Source organism: Pecten maximus, chromosome 14 (assembly GCF_902652985.1).
Source record: "Pecten maximus chromosome 14, xPecMax1.1, whole genome shotgun sequence".
Classification (NCBI taxonomy): Eukaryota; Metazoa; Mollusca; class Bivalvia; order Pectinida; family Pectinidae; genus Pecten; species Pecten maximus.
The window spans coordinates 20,935,284-20,956,780 of record NC_047028.1 but is presented as its reverse complement, the minus strand read 5'-3'; the positions used below and the strand labels follow the sequence as shown (position 1 = coordinate 20,956,780).

Below are 21,497 nucleotides of genomic sequence, written 5' to 3'. Positions count from 1 at the left end.
AATAGTAAACTTATAAATAATGATGAATGAATTAATGATGATACAATGGTAATTTTACAAATATCGAAACAATAGTAAGTTTATAATTAATGACAGATAAGTAACAATGGTTGATTTACAACTGACGAAACAATGACAGAGTATATAAAATATGCGAAGTTGATATCAGTAAACCATTTGGAGCGATCATGTTCAATGTATTGTAACGCATATACTACACAAAAACAATAATGATAATATATTTTATATAAGAGTACGAACGAACTTTTCGTTATATCACTACTGGTCAAAATGCAAAAGTAAATATCAAAGAAATGTACCAAACATAGATAAGATATTCAATTATTGAAAGTTCATTAGGTATACATCAGCTTAAATCGTATTATCTATATATACATCACTTTTTAATTTGTCGAGGTCATAAGGGAAGGAAGTAATAGCGATGTTGTGTTGGAAGGTCATGAGAAAAGTAGTGCGTTGTGACAAAGAATGTTAATATATATGACTTTGTAGACACGACAATCCTCGAAGAACCACTCCGAGGCTTTGGTATTCTGAGACAAGAATTTATAGCAAGAATTGGAGCCAGTCAGATGTTTAAACTGGAACTAGTCTGAGTTTTACAGGAAATTTACTACCCGGAGAATATTAACTTTACTCAAGGAAGACGATTGGCAAATAATTGGTGTGTTGGTAATTATAAAAGTGTAATAAAGTCTACAGAGACAATATTGTGTGAGTAGTTTTAATTCGTCCATAATGTACAGGTATTGTACAGTTTACGCGGGTTTACAGTTGGGAGATATCAGAAGGCCGGGCCAACAATTTATAACCCTTGTCGGTATTGACGCATATGCCCCTGCCTCTATCTCGACAACCGCCGAATCTTCTTTTGATTAACACTATCTCAACGCGAACGGAAAAGTACTCCGGCAAATTAGGTAACCATAAACCGACAATTTATCTTATGAACAGTGACAAATATCTAAATTAATTTTACTGAATCGTTTAATTAATTTCAGATGTTGAAATAAGTTCGCCAGTGCTTATCCAGGAATAAGTATAGCAAGCAATGCTTTTAGAGTAGTGTAAAAGGAAGTACCATAGACATTTTACAGTCGATTAAAAGGAGGAATTGTTAGAAAGCTGAGTTAAAAGGTCTTATGGGATTATAAAGGTAGCATAAAACAAGTTTTTTTTTCAAAAATTTTCAAATTCGAGTAAAGGGAGATTCTATTCAGCCGAGTTGAAACAGGTTCTATGAGTATATTAAGGGTGAGTCAAACGATGCTTTATGAGGATGTTTAAGTTCGAAATAAAGTAGGTTCCATGAACATATTTAAAGTTAAATAAAATGAGATACCATGGAGATTTCAAGATATCAAACAAACAACACATAATAGTAGTTTAATCGATCATTTCCCTGCTTTACCACACAGTATTTATTTCATTATTTCATCATCTATTGTAATCCGAAATTACTTAATTGCATTTTGATTTTCCAAATAATATAATATTTACCACTTAAATATTATCTTGTACCTTGAATATTCATTTATAATTTAACTTCATCGTACCCTTCTGAATATTACTGATGTAATATATTCTGATATCTTTGTCTACTTAGAATCCCTAATATTACCCCACAATTATTCATTTAATCCCTATGATGTCGTAAAATAGGTATTAATAACTATTTATTTACTAATAAACTACTATTACTAATGCACTAAACAGGTGTTACAATGCCAATACCTAACATGCTTTTATTCTTTTCTTGATTGGCAGTTGAAAGTGTTTCATACTCATATCCACTAAATCATTTCCAATCCCTATGTAGTCCTTTTAAATCAATGTTAAGTATTTCTGGAATTCATGATTTAGATGCGTTTCCTTTTTATATCAATATTCTTTATATACTTGTCAAGTTATAAATCATTTTTATACGCCCCCACCTGCAACTGTGTATTACTGTCAGTAAATAGAGCTAAGATATTAACTCATTATTTCAGAATACGTAGCAAAATACGGTTTTTTTTTACAAATAAATGTCGGTTATATAAATCTAAACGATCAAAATATAAATATCTATCAATCAATCAATCAATCAATTAATCAATCAAAATTAATAAGTTAGGAATGGTTGAAAACTGGACTTCCAATCTAAATTATAAATTTTATTTAGTGATATTCCTACCTTCTGAAATAGAGTGAAAAACTGTGTAGTATCATATGTATATAACATTACTGTAAATATGTAAACAGGAAAACATGCATTCCCTTGCCATTAACACTTGATTATTCGACGTCATATATAATTTCCTGGTGACGTCACAATTAGAGAGACTGCACGTGTTACCTATCAATAAAAATAATGTTAAACATTGCATAACAGCGCGCGGATTTGATAGATTATCTATCTCATTGTCACACTCATTTAATACAGATTTGGTGAGTCTTACATCTAAAAATATAGTAATTGAATGAGAAGGGATCACAGCAAAGGAACAGACGCTTAACTTCACCTAAGATCAATTAATCAAACATCCCATCAGTGTACGAGGTAATGCATTAATAAATAAGTATATGTCATATAAAGCTACCTTTTTATCTACTCTGCCATTGGCTTCATTAGATTTAATGTAGCTGTATGTCATAAAATAAAACATCACACTGCTGACTTTGATCGTTGTAACATTCAAATATTATCTCATTAAACTCATTACAAGGCCTTTATCATGGACGTAACTGATGGAAGACTTCAATATCAATACACTACGTTTATTTTCAAACGAGGTTGGCTTTTTATTGATAAAACACCTGTTTGCATATTTTATTGAATCGTTTCATCCCTTTTCTAGATCATATGACAAAATAACTGATCTGTTTGCACGTACCTAGCTCCACTCTCACCCTAATACATAATCAATTTGGTTAATGAAATCATTAGGATGAACACGAACATCCTTGGTACCAAGGGGGACGTGGATTGCTTCCATATTCATATTTAAGTATATTAACATTACTCGTTATAGCATGAACTAATTATGAATCTACATGATATTTAAAAAGACACTTTCTTAACCAAACACCATTCTTTTAAAGGTCTTCCACTATCCCTTCATGGTTTTAATTTTGTTTTCTTTTGTTATTCTGCAATGAAAGTATATTTGGCCATGAATAAATCTTATTATCATTATAATAGGATGGACCTTTTTGCTTAATCCAATCAGCAAAAACGTCTTTTCAGCTGTTAACGCAGACCCTATTGTTAAGAATGAGGACATGTTAATCCGCGTTAATATCATTATTTGTTCCAGATTTTTTCATCATACCAGTATGTTTAAAGCTTCAGCTTTAGGTCTTAGTATCACCGACGAATCATTGAAGGACAAAACGGCAGAAGGATGCAGTTTTATTCATGACTTGTCTCCACTATACCAAACTCTCAATTTATTTTTAAAAGTGCCAATATCTTGTGTTTTTGTACAAATCATTTAAGAACGAATAAACACCAATGAAGAATCATATACTTTTCATTTTCCCTGGCGATGAAATATTGTTTAATAAGCTATGATTAACTACACTTATTGAGTAACAGCGCGGATTCCGGCGGTGCTAACGACTACATCTTGTACGTAGCCTATTGTAGATTACACTCTCTCTCTTCTTCCTTACGATGAACTATATTGACAGTCGACATTCAGTACCACATAACTCTCTGTTTCCTCCCTCACAATGACGAACCATAAAACTAGTCGACATCGACGACTTTATATCATTTGTATGATAAACATATTGTACTCGTCGGGAGTATTAGTAGGGGACAGATGTATTTGATATCGGGATTATTTAGTACCTGAGTGGGATGAAGGTGGTGAATCACAACAAGGGATAGATACACAAGGTATTTTCTCACGTCCCGTTTATAGCATGAAGAAATTCAAAGCATAGATAGCTTGGCGATATATTTTTATAACTACTATCAGTTTGGTCACAGAAACTGTTTTACTATTGTGAGAAAAAACAAGAACGAACGAGACGCAAAATTTGAATTTAAACATAAATATATTAAGAGAACGAGATACATGACTGATTTTCATTTATTTTATTCAAATAATTAAACAAATAAATTGTGTTAATTTACTACATTCAATTAGAGTGATCTTAAATATGTTATTAGATGTAAATAAGTGGATATGATGAATTAACAGGGGCATTAAGTAAGCAATGATTTGAAGAATTTAAGAATAAATATGGTATTGTTAAGTTGATGGTACATTCCCTGTTGTCCACCAGGTGTAACGGGTTGATGATAAGTCAGGTACTCGCCTCGACAGCCATCCTAATTGTCGCCAGTGTAAACCAATTCATTGAAGTTTCCTCCTTGTACACAGAAAAAAAGATTTTCCCATGCCTAAGTACAGTCATATAGTAGCGATGCTATCTTAGTGTCGTGGTATTAAAGGTGAATCGACTTGGCTGTATTTTCATGGAAATGATTTTATAGCCTTAGTGATAATCGCTGGATAGCGCGCTTGATTGCTGTATGAACGAAGATTTTTGGATAAATTCTAAACTTAATCTAATATTCCTATAGGTCGCGACGATGTGATGTTGATCAAGAGCGTTCAGGAAGACTTGTTTACATATTAAAGTAAGAGATAAACGGACGATTTGGGTATGACTCAATTTAAATTTCTTTTTAGATAATCAGATATGACAAAACGCGTGGTATGCAGATTTTGAAATGATTTATTTGTGTAAGTAGGTTAGAGTTAGTAGGTTACTAAATGCCATTTGTCACAGCAAGATGTAGTTTCATACTTCTTTTTGAGGGGCTGAAAAATTATATTATCTTACTATCGGATATAAATATAGCATCAATTCGGCTCAGTTAACATACATTTCGGTGATACGATCACGTTTGTTTATTAAAGCATGCAAAACATATACATTATACTAATAATTATAGTTTGATATTGAAGATTGTGACGATACCTTTTGTGTAGAGGAACTATTTTCGGGGTGCTGAGGGGTCCTTATTCCTTTCGCCTTTCACAGGCTCAGTCTTGGTATCGTCGTGAGCTTGGTTTGGTGACACTTTATCGTCATTTCTTTAAGGAGACTTTGCTTGAGTTTCCGCCGTGCAATATGTTTCCTTCTGTCATTTTGTCATTATTAACATCTAAATATTTATATATATCGCGTAAACAATGAAATATAATAATTACTTATAGACATGTTTACAACGAAATTTAACAACATTCCCCTATTGTCGAAAGATATATAAAATACATGATAGAACTCGTTCCCCGATATATTGTCCTCCTTTGTAATTTGACAAAAACATGACACATGACGAAAATATGTTTATTGTAAAAGTGACCTCAAATCGGATAATTCAAGAGTTCGTAGTCATAAATTTACTAATTCAAGTCCGTAGTGTGAGGATGTCAAACATCAACTTATAGTAACAATGACCTTTATTTTGAGCCCAGGTGGTTGAAATGCAAACTCGAGTTTAAAATGTTAGCTATAAGAAAGTACATGAAGTTTCAGGACAGTTGGACCATTAATGGAAGTGGATAGAGTGAGGACGTGGCGAATCTATTCATAGTATCAGTGACCTCATTTCTGACACAACGCTAACTCGTGCAGGAGGTAATGATTGTAAGTGAATGAAATTTAGGAAAATTGGTCGTTAATGAAGTGGGTAGAACACAATCGTAACCACGCCCAAGCCTATCCCTATATCCCTTCGCTCACAGAACACCGACTGTAGTCGCTGAGATGAAACCTGGCAATGGGCAGAGTCATGTAGGCGATAATCCAGTGACTAACTAACTAACTAACTAACTAACTAACTAACTAACGAACAAACTACTAGACAACACAGAGATTTCGCAAATAGTTAATTTTGCAAATTTACCCCTTCAGATATTCGCGCATACATTATTTCGCGAGCATTGATTTAGATGTGACTTTAAATTCAAGATCATACGTTTTAGAGTCATGGACCCCGCAAGGCTAATATATATATATATCGGTAATCAAAAGCTTAGCAGCCATTCAAAGGTGTTATTTATTACAAATAATCGCGATTGACCCTTCCAGCGTATTAACGCGAAAATAAATCCCACACGAAATATACATGAACTACTTCTAATCCTCGCCGACTCGTCGCGAGGGGATAACAATAAACGATAGATACTTTCTTCATTTATCAGAATATTTCATTCATTCGTATAAGGAAATGTCGATCGTCTTTTCTGTCGAATATATGAATATCACAAAATGAATTAGACTTTAAAACACATTCTTGGATCAAGGGTCGTGATACGATGAACAAACCAATTCTTTGTGCGTTCTTCCTCCATTGTCTCCTCTTTTTTTTCATTTCTCATTTAATAATTATATCTACTTCCCTTATAACAAATCATTGACTTTTCATACATCTAAATATACGTATCTAGTTGATAAATAAGTCTTCACACAGGACAGTCATGAGGATATACTGTAAGACTTAACTACATTGTTAATTGTAACAGCACAGGTGGCAAGGTAAATTAAAGCGATATTAACATAATAGTATGCATTTAAAAATACCTGACATGCCTTCGGAGGACTTGTATTAATAATCTTACTAGGCACGCATTTGTTGTAATGGACTGCAATATATGCATTAATCAATACCCGAGGGAGTGTTTCACTTTAATTACATACTTTATTATATATTTATTTATATATTGTAAAGTCTATTTGATATTGTCTTCTGTAGTTGATGGAGGCACAGAAGAAAACGGTAGGAATTACGCATTAAAAGAAAATGATAAAAATAGAAAGGCTTATTATGATAAGAATTACCTGTCAAAGGCACCTGATTTTCAAAAGATAAGTAAATTAATTTCTTGATATTTTTAAATAACTAGTAATTAAATGCTTAAAATATTTTAATAGGTTTGCACTAAAAATATTTTTTTGTGTGAAATATTTTCCTTTGTAGTTAACATCTAATGATGTAATTCATAATCAGAATTAATATTTAATATATTTAATATAACCTCCATCAGAACTTGAATAATATAGTTCTACGGTACAAAGCATTATACAATAAAAATTGATATACACTATACAATATCGAAATCTTGTTAAATGTAATGAAATGATTTGTCAAATGTAATTACGATATGAAGAAAAAACAATTCAAATAATTTGTTCGACATAAATAACATTATCCTCGTGTGAATAAAGTGGAGGAAGTAATGTGATGGAAAAGTCTCGTTTTTGTTATCACAAAATTTTATAAACGACATAAGTCTCTGAACAAGACGAATATTCACTTAACAACACTATTATCAACACAAAAAGTCATTATGCAGTCTTTGTAAGACCTTCTTTCCGGTGTCAATAATGATTTTACCTTTTGCATAGGAAAATACTGACAATACACAGTATAAGTTTTCCTCAATTTAGGCACTGTACCGGGGCCTAATACAAGGCTGGGGTTAAACGCTACCATATCACATGCTTTCTGTTTGTATATTTGTTATTGAGTTCATTTAACAAGAAATCAGTTGAATGCCAAATAATAAAATCATGTGATGAATTCATTAAGTAACATATGCACAACAATTGTTACAAGGTGTCAATTTGGTTTGTCCTCATCAAAATGATTCATGACCTGGTGAGATTTGACTTTTTATTGCGCATTTAATTTTAGTGATTGAGTTATTTATTTCATAATGCGGGTCGTTAATGTGACAAATAGTTTTGATTTTTCCTTAACATTTTGATTTTGTTATTATGATTTCCTATGACAAGTCATTCACGAGAAGGTATTTTAATTCATGAAACTAGTCATTAAGTTCAAATTCCTCCTGACAGGTTGTTTTAAGTTTACCTTTGTTTTAACATATTATCATAGTGTTATGATATGTAACGAATCATTGCATTTTACTTGAATAAATTAAAATAAGCTTTGGGTGTTCTTTATTAGTGTAGTGCAAGAAGTGTCGTATGTAAGTCATTAGCGCCAAAATGGCAGCTCCGGCTTCATGCTTTCCAAGGAGTTTGAAAGGATATTGGCTGGCTGCTTAAGGCACTATAAATCAAGAAAATGAGTTTGTTAACCGCCTTGAGACGGCCATATTGTTATGATTTGATGATATGTAATTACTTTTAATGCATAATTATTATCATCATTATATTTTAACTCGACACTAGCTCTAATCTTTACTTATATGGACAGCTTACCACTTAGTTTGACTATTACTATTTTAATGTTGTATGATACATATGATCTTTTCGGAAAAAATATGCGCCTACCTTTTAAGATATGATATATGTTTGTGTCCGGTGTTCTTGGGTTCCTCTAATAGTTCCATTGTCACCACCCTAATTCTTATCTTGAGAATGTGACATAATCGGCATCCGGCACAGGGTGTCGTCAATGAAGCAGAAGGCGCTTAATTTTCTGGAACACTTTGTCTTATTTTCTTTTCCTTGATTTTTTTCAGAGATCTCCAAAAAAAACAACTTTTTTGTCCTCGTTCGATCTGTTTTCAGTTTTGATTATGGTTTCGTTATTATGTCGGTATTCTTTGTTGCGTTTGACTTGGATTTAAAGGCATGGCGGTGCTAGTCGACGAAGCAGATGACATCTATCCTTCTAGAAAACACAGCTTTGTATTTTATTGAATGCATGTATATATGTTTGTTTGCGAATTTTGTCCTCGTTTTATGTATATGTATAGGAATAAGGGTTTGTTAACATGTGAATATTTCAGCTTGGCTTTTTTCTTATTGGGTCTAATTTGTATTACAACCCTGTGAATTATATATTGAATTGCAGCAATTGCGAGAGTAATTCGATCCGATCTTGTTTTTATTTCCATATATTAAGGTTATTAAGATACGACATTCAAACCTACATGTAGAGGCAGAGGTGATGCACTTCTCTATCTGATCTGTCGTGTTTGTTGCGGACTTGTTCCAGTTCTGTGATATGTAATTGTAGGGCTGTATTCAGAAGAAGATGAGAACTTCTCCGACACATGTTCGTGTCGTGCATAGTACACGTCTCTGGCTACACGGCCTCAAAATCTCACACCGAACATAAAACAGAATAAAAACATATAACCTTAGGCACACATCATGCAAATAAAAATCATACTTTACGTCTTCAAAAAGAAACGAAAAGTTGGCGCGCAACAGCTGCACAGTCTAGGCCCGTACATCATTCCCGCGCCTTTATATCGCGCCACGCGAGCGTCTGTCCATGCAGCTTATCTTTCCTGCTCAAACGTACCAACTATGTAATGTGTCGGTATTAAACACATCTTCATGTTGTAGGATCGGGCTAGCCACCAGATCGTCAGTCGTTATAAATCGCTTGCTCCTGATGTGGTTAATGTTTCTCGAGTACGTAGGGGTCCGGGAAAGCACTGCCGTGTTTGCATGGTGTCTACGTCACGTTATGTCAGTATGTGTATTCATTAACACCATGCCTTGTGAAACATAGGATATTGATAACAGGCCATGTTTCCTTGTCACTGTATCTATTCGTATTTCGACATGACTTGTACTTAAAACATATCACTAAGAAAAAACCCAGAAAACAAACGTCTCTGTAGTGTAGTCAGTTTCAGTATAACAAGTAGGCTCTTCTTATTAAGAAAACGTAAAAAAAGAGCTGTTATTATTGACTTAATTAATCTACGCTGAAATAGAATTAGGTTGTGTGTGTGAAAATGCGGGACCAATCTCTCAGAGTGCGAGGGAACAACAGTTATAACTCTACACCAGCTCTTTTATAAATCAAACTGACTTCAGAAAACCAGCGTTTCTGTAATTAGCGGTGAACATAGAATGAGATGCGGGGAAAGCTCTAAGATAATATTACTAGCAGAATAACGTTTATTTTATCTTGTATGTGCTTTATCTTTGCCATGTTCAGGGAACATCACATCCTTCCTGCTGTTGTTGTATACATTCGTTTTAATCCCCAATGTTGAATTCCCTATTACGGTGTTTCTTCAGCTGCTGCTGTTTCCCCTCTTGTTTTCGGTATTACCTATAGATTTCTATTGGTTGTGTTTCCGTCTGTTTTGGTGTCTCCTCAGTTCCTTTCGTCGTGTTTCCGTCTGTTTTGGTGTCTCCTCAATTCCTATTGTTGCTTTCCGTCTGTTTTGGTGTCTCCTCAGTTCCTATTGTTGCTTTTCCCGTCTGTTTTGGTGTCTCCTCAGTTCCTATCGTCGTGCTTTTCCGTCTGTGTTGGTGTCTCCTCAGTTCCTATCGTCGTGTTTCCGTCTGGTTTGGTGTCTCCTCAATTCCTATTGTTGTATTTCCATCTGTTTTGATGTCTCCTCAGTTCCTATTGTTGCTTTTCCGTCTGTTTTGGTGTCTCTTCAATTCCTATTGTTGTATTTCCATCTGTTTTGTTGTCTCCTCAGTTCCTATTGTTGCTTTTCCGTCAGTTTTGTTGTCTCTTCAGTTCCTATTGTTGCTTTCCCGTCTGTTTTGGTGTCTCCTCAGTTCCTATCGTCGTGTTTCCGTCTGTTTTGGTGTCTCCTCAGTTCACATTGTTATGTTTCCGTCTGTGTTGGTGTCTCCTCAGTTTCTATTGTTATGTTTCCGTCTGTTTTGTCTCCTCAGTTTGTATTGTTATGTTTCCTTCTGTTTTGGTGTCTCCTCAGTTTGTATTATCATGTTTCCGTCTGTGTTGGTGTCTCCTCAGTTTGTATTATTATGTTTCCGTCTGTGTTGGTGTTTCCTCAGTTTGTATTATTATGTTTCCGTCTGTTTTGGTGTCTCATCAGTTCCTATTGTTATGTTTCCGTCTGTGTTGGTGTCTCCTCAGTTCCTATTGTTATGTTTCCGTCTGTGTTGGTGTCTCATCAGTTCCTATCGTCGTGTTTCCGTCTGTGTTGGTGTCTCCTCAATTCCTATCGTCGTGTTTCCGTCTGTTTTGGTGTCTCCTCAGTTCCTATCGTCGTGTTTCCGTCTATTTTGTTGTCTCCTCAGTTCCTATCGTCGTGTTTCCGTCTGTTTTGTTGTCTCCTCAGTTCCTATCGTCGTGTTTCCGTCTGTTTTGGTGTCTCCTCAGTTCCTATCGTCGTGTTTCCGTCTGTTTTGGTGTCTCCTCAGTTCCTATTGTCGTGTTTCCGTCTGTTTTGGTGTCTCCTCAGTTCCTATTGTCGTGTTTCCGTCTGTTTTGGTGTCTCCTCAGTTCCTATTGTGTTTCCGTCTGTGTTGGTGTCTCCTCAGTTCCTATTGTTAGTTTTCCGTCTGTGTTGGTGTCTCCTCAGTTTGTATTATTATGTTTCCGTCTGTTTTGTCTCCTCAGTTTGTATTGTTATGTTTCCTTCTGTTTTGGTGTCTCCTCAGTTTGTATTATTATGTTTCCGTCTGTTTTGGTGTCTCCTCAGTTTGTATTATTATGTTTCCGTCTGTGTTGGTGTCTTCTCAGTTTGTATTGTTATGTTTCCGTCTGTGTTGGTGTCTCCTCAGTTTGTATTATTATGTTTCCGTCTGTTTTGGTGTCTCATCAGTTCCTATTGTTATGTTTCCGTCTGTGTTGGTGTCTCCTCAGTTCCTATTGTTATGTTTCCGTCTGTGTTGGTGTCTCCTCAGTTCCTATTGTTATGTTTCCGTCTGTTTTGTCTCCTCAGTTTGTATTGTTATGTTTCCTTCTGTTTTGGTGTCTCCTCAGTTTGTATTATCATGTTTCCGTCTGTGTTGGTGTCTCCTCAGTTCCTATTGATATGTTTCCGTCTGTGTTGGTGTCTCCTCAGTTTGTATTATTATGTTTCCGTCTGTTTTGGTGTCTCCTCAGTTTGTATTATTATGTTTCCTTCTGTTTTGGTGTTTCCTCAGTTTGTATTATTATGTTTCCGTCTGTTTTGGTGTCTCCTCAGTTTGTATTATTATGTTTCCTTCTGTTTTGGTGTTTCCTCAGTTCCTATTGTTATGTTTCCGTCTGTTTTGGTGTCTCCTCAGTTTGTATTGTTATGTTTCCTTCTGTTTTGGTGTCTCCTCAGTTTGTATTATCATGTTTCCGTCTGTTTCGGTGTCTCCTCAGTTCCTATTGTTATGTTTCCGTCTGTGTTGGTGTCTCCTCATTTCCTGTCTATGGATATGTTTTCCCCAAATTTGTCCATGGAATTTGACGTTACGGTATGTTAATCACTTGCTGTTATGTATTATTTTAAAATGTTTCCTTATCTTCTATAAAAATAAGACCACACTTGGTCAGTAGATCTGAATGGTCCGGGGTAATTTGCGTGATATGTTTGTAAGAGGCGATATATATCGCGACCAATTTAGAATCATTTTTTGCCTACATACAAGGGAGGCGAAATCTTTAATTTGGCTGATAATGTATACATATTTTATCTGTTGCAACCATACTCCTTTACACTTATCATGTGACCTGTATATTATGACGGCACCAAACGAACCAAATCAGCAAAAACAAACAAACACTACATCATTTGATTAAACGCATTTTGCCGTTCAAAAGGTTTTCTCCTTTGATGATGTGGTGTATGTGTGATAATTTAGTTGAGGCAAATATTTAGGAGGGTAGCCTTTTTTTCACTTTTCTTGATAAAAACGGAATATTACGTCAAAATATTACGAAAAAAATAGTTTTTTTGCAATTTTCTGAGGATTGTTTGACCATAGCAATGTTTTCCGGTAATATAAGAAATTGTAAGATTTGTATTAGAAGTATACCAGCCGTGGTGTAATTGTATACCACATACTATGTAAGTGAGGTCTGTTAAAGCGCAAACAATTTCATTTAAATTAAAGATGGTAGCAACCGTGACGAACAGAAAGATAACCGAATGCGCAAATAGCAGAATTCAGCAATATTTTCAGTGGGTCAATCAAATTGAGTTCCGTTGCCAAGAAAACACAAGCTAGAAAAAAAAAAACCCCCAAAAAAAAACCCAAAAAAAACCCACCAAACAAACCGTTAACTCACTATTTCCTGTTCCTGTTCCGGCGTATGTTTTCATGGTTGCTCCATCGGTACCCAGAAATACATTGTTCATTGCAGTTCATTTGTGCTTGAAACATAAATATTCGCGGTTATGTGTACTTTATGCAAAATGTTTTTGTTTATTTTAAAGATACATTCTACAGCCTAAAATACTGCTGTTTAACTAAGCTTTGATGTATGTTCACAATAAATCAAATATAGGATATAAAACGCTCTGCGTTAAACCCCCAAATATTTCTTTAGACAAAGAAAAACGATCGGATTACCCATCAATGTCAGTACAAACCCATGTGGTTTATAGTGGAAACATGACTTCAAACCGATTCCATTTAACTGCACCTACTTAGCAATATCATAAATTACCAAGATGTTTCTCCTTTTTTGTTCCCGTGCGTCAGTATTCAATTGGTAACGGCAGAACATTTTGATATAAAAATGACCATAGACTATTTTGATGTATTCAATTCGCAAATTGAGCAACAGGTAGAAACTTGCTATCGAGGACGATATAGTGATGATGCCAATTAATGATTATTTATGACGGAGTTTCATCAGTTCCACCATTAGTTACATTTACAAGGAATCCTATGATATCGAGAAAAGCAATATACTGAATATATAAATAAGGGAGGAACGAATAGTTTAGATTAAAGCGTAACAAAAGTTGAAATGCCTTGCCCAATGTTTCGAGGACGTGTTCAATGAAGTCACTAATTTTCTTTGTTTTGCATCATCATTGTCGGTATTCATCGTAGCGTAAGAATATTTAAGTTTTACCTGTCCAAAAAAAATTATTTTGTAATATCATTATCAATGACCACATCCAGTATCCACTGGACACATCTGGTAGACGTATTGCGTCTTCATTTTACCGTGTGATGAATCAGCCTATTACTACTATACAAAAGCCCTGTATTAACCTCATCGACAATGGGCATCACCGCCGTACGACCATAGTTGTGATGTTAGACCAGAAAGTTACTACTGTAATAAGTCTAATAGTTTTCAATGTGTAAACTCGCATGTCTTTTGCGTGACCTTGAAGTGGTGCCAAGGTGAGATTGTGTCGTTATAATTGATGTTGAGTCGGAGGGATATTTTGGTGTATTTGAGTCTATTGTTGGAGAAAACGTGTCCTACATCCGTTCAGAGGGAGTAGGGTGCCGCTAACAGGTGTTAGGAGAAACCTGTTTACTCGAACGCTACCAATACTTAGGCTAACACCTAATCTATTTAGAAATTTGCTCGGCACTAAAAATGTCATTTACGCTAGAGTTATCGTGCAAAGTTCTATCTTCTTACAGAACTCTCGTAAACCTCAAACATTCCTCGCATACATCATGCAATTGTTTCTTTTGACCTCTAACAAGGAGGAACACAGTTGACTTTTGTGTCGAGACTATTTATTTTTTCACAATATCATTACTAGTCATTGTTCTTGCTTTGATCCGATACGTGTATCTAACGTTCAATTCACGACACCCATCCAACGACGCGAAAACCTAGCTTAAAATAAGGTTGATTTTGTCTACCAGCAGGACCCCCAGCCCATAATAACTTTATCGGTGTATCAAATATGTGATACCATCTTAGACGTTACCTATGTAACCGTTAGCATAAAAAACATATCCGGCTCGATCAGATGAAGCGTTACGTAATTCCACTTGTGTGTTACCTGTAAAACAGTGTAACGTTTGTGGTTGTCTTCTGCATGCTTCGCGTGCTATATGTATCCTATACATACAATTCTAGGACAACTGCCATATAACTTTTTGCAAAAAATATGGAATGTATACTTTTTAAATGTCTTATCGAAAACATATTCATAACATATTCCTGAAATCGTTAACCGTAGTTCTAGTTTTGAGATAGTTAACTCGAACTTGACCTACATGTGCATGGCGAGTGTCGTCCATGAAGCAGAGAACGCTTATTCTTTCAGAACACCCGGTCTTATTCACCTTGCACTGTTTTAAGGGTCTGGCAATCTATATTTATTAGTATTTACCCCCCCCCCCCCCCTCCCCCCCGCTTTTTTTGTCGGGTTTGAGATAGTTACGGTTTGATATATCTTGTCTCCGTTATCATAAAAAGAAAAAGAAAAAATACATTTTTTGGTATATATTTTCAGGATATATATTCACATATTTAATTCGTCTTTTGACAGAAATCTCTTTCAAAGACTTTCTTCAATTGATGGATTTTGTGATATTATTATAAATGGAGGATATCTACTGTATTCAGTAATTTTGGTATTACTGAAGATACTATTAGATAATCTGTTTATTACATGTTATAGCAAAGTATGTCGGGTCAGCTTTTATTTTCCCATTGTCGTTTGTAAGCAGCGTTGCGATTGGTCAAATCAGTAAAAAAATGAGAAAGACGACATTTTTCACTAGTGAAAATATAACATTTATAGAATAAATATTTTTCGATATTTCACTGGTAACAATGTAATAAAAAGGCTTCTATAACGGTATGGGCCTGGTGATTGTTCATAACGGTATAGGTCTGGTGAATGCCTATCTGGCGACCCGTGAGGTGGTTGCTGGTAACCCGTGAATGAAACCTGCTATCGAAACCTGTAGACGGGGTAAGGAATTATAGTAGGGTGCTACCTCATGTACGCCACGCACCTGATACAGGGCTGTCATCGTCCATGGATAACACGAAAAGATGTGAATAGCATAACAAGTATGAAAGGTCAGATGAGGATGTTTGGAATCTGGAGACACCCGTTACATAATGGTTAAACCGACTGCGGTAGCAGATAAGTTCTGTACATATCACTATACAACGCAATACTGGCAGACATGATTGAGTAGCACAAGGGTTAAGGTTGGACGACCCAACTCTCGTCAAGGTCTCGCACGGTACGAGCTTATATTGCTATCTCGATTTTTGTCATCTGATCCCCGTGAGGTCTCGTTATGAGCTGTAGTCGGAGGGCATGCATGAGTTGCGCCACTATCAGCAGCTCTCTGATCTTACTTAATTCGAGGATTATAAAATAATCGCCCCTTGCGTCAGGTAGTCTTGTGTATTAAGAGAAGAGAAACTGCAGCTATTGTAAAGTCATCACATGACTTAACTCACCAATTACATGGTATCAAAGAGTGGCCAATTACGCCGTCTGATGCAGTGGGAGATTGATGGCTACTAGACTAGACCTGTCAAAGCAGTTACACCAAGCCAAGCGGCCAACATATCTGCAATGTTTTAGTGTTAAAGACTAGCTATAGATACTTAGGTCTTTAGTCAGTAAAACAGGCAAAAATCGGCATCATGCGTTATTCAATTTCTAATATTTCTTATCACAATTCCCATGTTTTGAGAAAATGTTTTTTTATTCTGCAATGTATTGCTGAAAAATATCGGACACCGATACCGCTATTTTCGTTTGCATTTAATTAATGATTCCACTCCGAATGAACAAAGTTAGACTAATAATTTCAGGTAATATATGTCAATGTTACTGACAATCAAAGATATGAGAACCGTTTTAGAAACCAAAATGATATCATTTTACAATCTACGAATGATTCTAACCCAATGTAACCAAAATTGCAACGTTTGAAAATTTTTAGCAAATAACACTTTAGTCATTATAGACAAAGACGGCATGCATTTGTGAGAAATTTTTCAAAATGTAAGGAAGATGTATCAGTTTTTTTTTCTTGTTTTGTATTGGTCATTCTTATTCCATGGTACGATTTTATGTGATGGGTACTCTTCCCAAACCCATGTTAATTTTTGAGTAAAATTCGTAGATGACGTTTTTTTGGACACAAAATGTTTCTAATTTGTCTGACGAATGCTTTGAGCTTGGCGTTGTTGGTATATTGGATGAAATATTTTACTTTCCAACCGGAAATGAATGGACGGTACCGTGAGTAATTTACATATGGCGTTTGATAGGAATTCCGTGTGATGAAGACGTTTTGATGTTCGACAGTTTGGAACTCCAGTCGTTAGTTTCCCATTATGTAACTATAAACGTGTACCTACTATCGCTGACAGCAATCGTTTAATGTGGCAATAACCAAACGTTGCTTCAAAACCTAATTACAGCCAAGCCATAGAAAACCGACACAGACAGACGTTGTTCATCCTACTCTTTTTATTCTTACGCATAAACCTTAATCCTAAAAATAAAATGTTAATTGTATATAAAAAGACAACCTGCTTTTAATGTATTTACTTAATGATTATATACAGTGAAGAAACACTGCATTGAAGTTGAAATATTTTATATCTAAACTGTTAAATTCTATTGTGTGGGATAGCGCCAACTTACATACCGTGGATAACACGCCTTCTCCGAGGGCGAACGGTCATTTCTAAATCAAACATACATGAGATAACAAAAAGTAAATTATTTGATGCCTTGACAGGAATATTCATTTTGTGTTTGAAAAATGGAAACAATATCATTTCAGCGCTGCAATATAAATGCAACGTGAACTAATCAAATCCTAGCGTTGGTGCGGATCTATTGTTGACGTCACGTGACACTGATCTCTTCCCGTGACCTTGGTTCTGACCTTTTCCGTTTTTGAGTGTTAACAGTGGAATTTCACCTTACAAAGGCGATATTGAATAAGCTGTTATGATCGGTCATCACCGTTAATGATCTAATAACTAGCAATATGACACCAGGTGTAGTGATATCGGAAACGTATGACAGCGAACATTGCAATAAGAGATGTGTGTAGTATAGGAGAAGACGTGAGTTTGGTTATACATATTTATTTAACGAGGATTGAGAAACAACTTATACTAATCTCTCTGTAGGCCGTCTCGGAGAGTGTGTCACTTATCTGGAAGTTTGTCACAGAAGAAATATTTAGCATGCACGAATCACTCAACATGTCTAACACCGGATCAGCGATCCAACTGAAAAAGGCAACAAACTTTGTTACTAAAGTAACATAACCGTCTTACTATTGAGATAATGTTACTAATGAATTTGTTTGTCATTGAAATTTACCTACAATTTCCGGTTTTCGAACTATTCAAATAATGTTTTTAACCAGAGAATCTTCAATCTACGTGAGCGTGAAAAATCCCACGTTTGTTATCACGGCTAAAAGTCCACCCAAGATATTTCAATGTGTCATACTTAAGACCTATGTTTTTTTTTAGATCTTCGGCAATATATGTACTTTTGATATTATGACAGTTTTGCGTGCCGAGCAGGAAACCTGCACTGTTTGTGAACTCATAGTTATTGGAGACTGGTTTTTTTATTGGAGGTCTTGCTGTCTTCCTGTTTAATGTCTTTGTGTTTCCTTTTGTCACATTTTGGTATTGTCTACAAGTTTCAGTTTTACTCGAACATTTTTATAATGTTTTGCAATGCCTTTATGTATCCTTAAAAAATTCTAATGAATCAAGGAATGTATTTTTCGTAAGTGTTTCTTTTGAGAATCATAGCGACATTTTCTTGAGCATTAAAAGAATATTTTCTAGTTTTGAAAAGGACATATACATCCTCAATATCATAAATACCAATATATATTCGCTCTCATAACGAACATTGACTCATTAAAAGTATATTTATATAACAGAAACATAATGTTTAAGAACTAATCTATATTTAAAATTCGTTGGTGAACATTTAAAAGGGATAGCCCTGAAGTTATCAGTCTGCATGCAACATTGGATTTAATGGACTAGACACTGTTGTAACATGGGTTATCTTAACATTGTTAGAACATTAACCCGCAGACAAGAAACAAATCACAGTGCATATAAAACACGTTTAATATGCATCTCTATCGAAGGCACGTGGATGGGCGGGTATCACAAAAGTTTACGGTATCTCAACAACTGATAAGTAGTGTACAGTTACTCTCAGCCAACAACGATTTCTTTAAATTAATATCGATAGAGAGGTCTTCAAATTCGTGTAGTTCTATGCGCCAATGCTATCGTTCGTGGAAGAATGTTCCGGCGTCCCCTATCTGATAGGGATCCCTTTGGCACTCGGCGTGATGTGACGCTGATGTGTAATACACTACCTCTTGAGATGTTAGCATCCCATTGAACATTTCTTACCACGACAATCGTATATTGTTTTACAAACTTATATACAAATATGCTGATCGTGTTTAATAAGTTAGGTTTATACTTATTCAACTAAGCAAGGCCTACTTTATCAAAGACATTTGATAACAAATATCTTCAGCAATGAAATGTATCTACCAGTATGTAAAAATACTTGTACTGTTCCATGTTCAATTAATATAATGAATATAGCTATATAATTTGGTATTGCCCTTAACAAGCATTCTCATTGGCTTAAATATTTATGTTATCAGACCATAACATAAAAAATGACGTCGCCGTTCGTAACGTCCTGTTTGATTGGCTGATACAGCAGCGTGATTATTTCTAAGAGAAAAGAGTTCGTCAATGAAAGGGATCGTGTATATTAATTACATTACAAGGATTCATTCGAATACATTTCATGTTATGGAGTTATAACGCAAAAAAAAACTGGAGTATACTCTCATCAGAAACCGCTCCGTTTGTGTTATACCTCATTTAAATAAAAAATAAATTTATTTAATCCTTAAATATAACGTCAACATGAGAGATCACTATTATCAGCTGACAATATGTATAGTTATATTATCTGAACACCAAGTAATGATAAAAACATGTTTACCCTCGGATCGTATCAATTCATGCTATTGTTGGTTTGATGATTTCGGTACTACATAGTCAGGATGGAATTTCCAAATCAATTTTATTTGAAGTATATACGAAATCCATAGCATTTCCTATTTTTGTACAAAGGCTAAGTAGAACATTTGAACATATTTTACAGCTCAAAATTGCTTGTAGGGGATGCCCATAGGATTTTCCGTATAATCGTCACACATTCATTTTTTTGCATAGATAGTCTTTAGATAATATTTTTAAAATAAAAAGATAATGGAAGTTATCTTAGGATGTGGTAGAGCGTTGAAATTCACGAAGTATATCAAAAATACATAAAAATTTAAAAACAGAAGACTCCAGTCAAGTATGCTGGTCTTAATGTAGATATCAAACCTATTATGGATAAGTGTTGATGTATATTTAATTTAGTAATGGAGTCTTATGGCGTCGTAACACAACAGCTTCAGATCAGAAAATATCGTTAACGATCAACGGATCTAGTGAGGACGGCTTTATATCCAAATGCTTTTTTAAAAAATAAGAAATAAATTTTAAGTATTTACTTTGAAATCGAACGTAAACAATATCATTTAAAGAATATGATAAATTATTCATTTCCAGATCTAGATACATAAATCGTCCTAATATGGCTGAAATATATCCGTTTTAAGTCTCTAAGTCTCTAAATGAGTCGTCAATGATTTAATAACATTATATTGGGACTTAATATATTTACCATTAAATGATGGTATGTTAGACAACATAGTAGCTCGAACCTGTTTGATATGTAGCATTACTGGGCGCTGTTTTCACGCGCGTGCCTTATGTCTGGACAGCCCTAGCACAGTCTTTGTGGTTAACAGCTCACATCTGGTTAACATTGTAAATGAATGAAGCATATTTGATTTGATTTATATATTAGTTTTATAAATATCCCATATAGTTTGATGATGGAATACTTAACTCCAAGCAGGCGACTAGTGGCGGTATTTTGATCGGGCTACATATGTTATGTTCTACAAATCCTTTTCTCTCGAATTAACTCCGCGGTTCTCGGTCGGGAATTGGTCCTGTTAAGATGTGTCTCGCCTGTGAAGTATAACCTGTAGTAACACACACGGCCCAATTTTTTTTTACATTAAACTATTCAAGATGTTGCTGTGTAGTTGTACTTTGACTTAATTTGAAATGATTTATTTTTAATCGTCATCACAAGTGTATCTTGCGATTTTATTGCAAAACGCTCGGAGATGTTTTAGTTAATCAGCTACGCTGTGGAGAAGCAATGCGCTATCGCCCTTATATTGATAGAGGGGACGGATAGCATGGCCAAATGTCTCGATCTATAGAAGTATTTCTGGAACCTTGTGTCTGATAATGTGCCCGAGAACTAGGAAGTTAGGATAACATCACTGATAGGTTACTGCCCTGCAGGTGATTCTTACCTAAGCATCTTCCTGCGCTAATCAGGTTCGGGTTGTTTATGTTTGAATTAAAAAAAATAATTTCATAAAACTTCATGTACTTATTTATCATAATCAACGTCAATGAGTTTTAAAAGTAATACATATTGAAAAATATTACTGTTTTATTTATGTTAAAGGTTATTTTCATTATATAAATAAACTGATAACTATTTGACGTAGTCTCGACAGCTCGTCAATATAACAGGCTCATTGAGGGCAACCCAGTAGAAAACAGGTAAACGCCTACAAAAGGGCAACAAGTAAGGAAGTTGTAGAAAAATATGTAGGAACGCAACAGATAAATATGCCAACTGTTTCATTATTTACCAGGGTGCAATATGTGTCAGAGT

General features: G+C 35.0%; 1 protein-coding gene across 2 annotated transcripts in view; it reads left to right on the top strand.

The window, feature by feature from the left end:
- LOC117342339 (protein Wnt-11b-2-like) overlaps positions 1–21,497 on the top strand; it is a 60,063-nt gene that overhangs the window by 24,419 nt on the left and 14,147 nt on the right. The gene's annotated exons all lie outside the window — the stretch shown is intronic.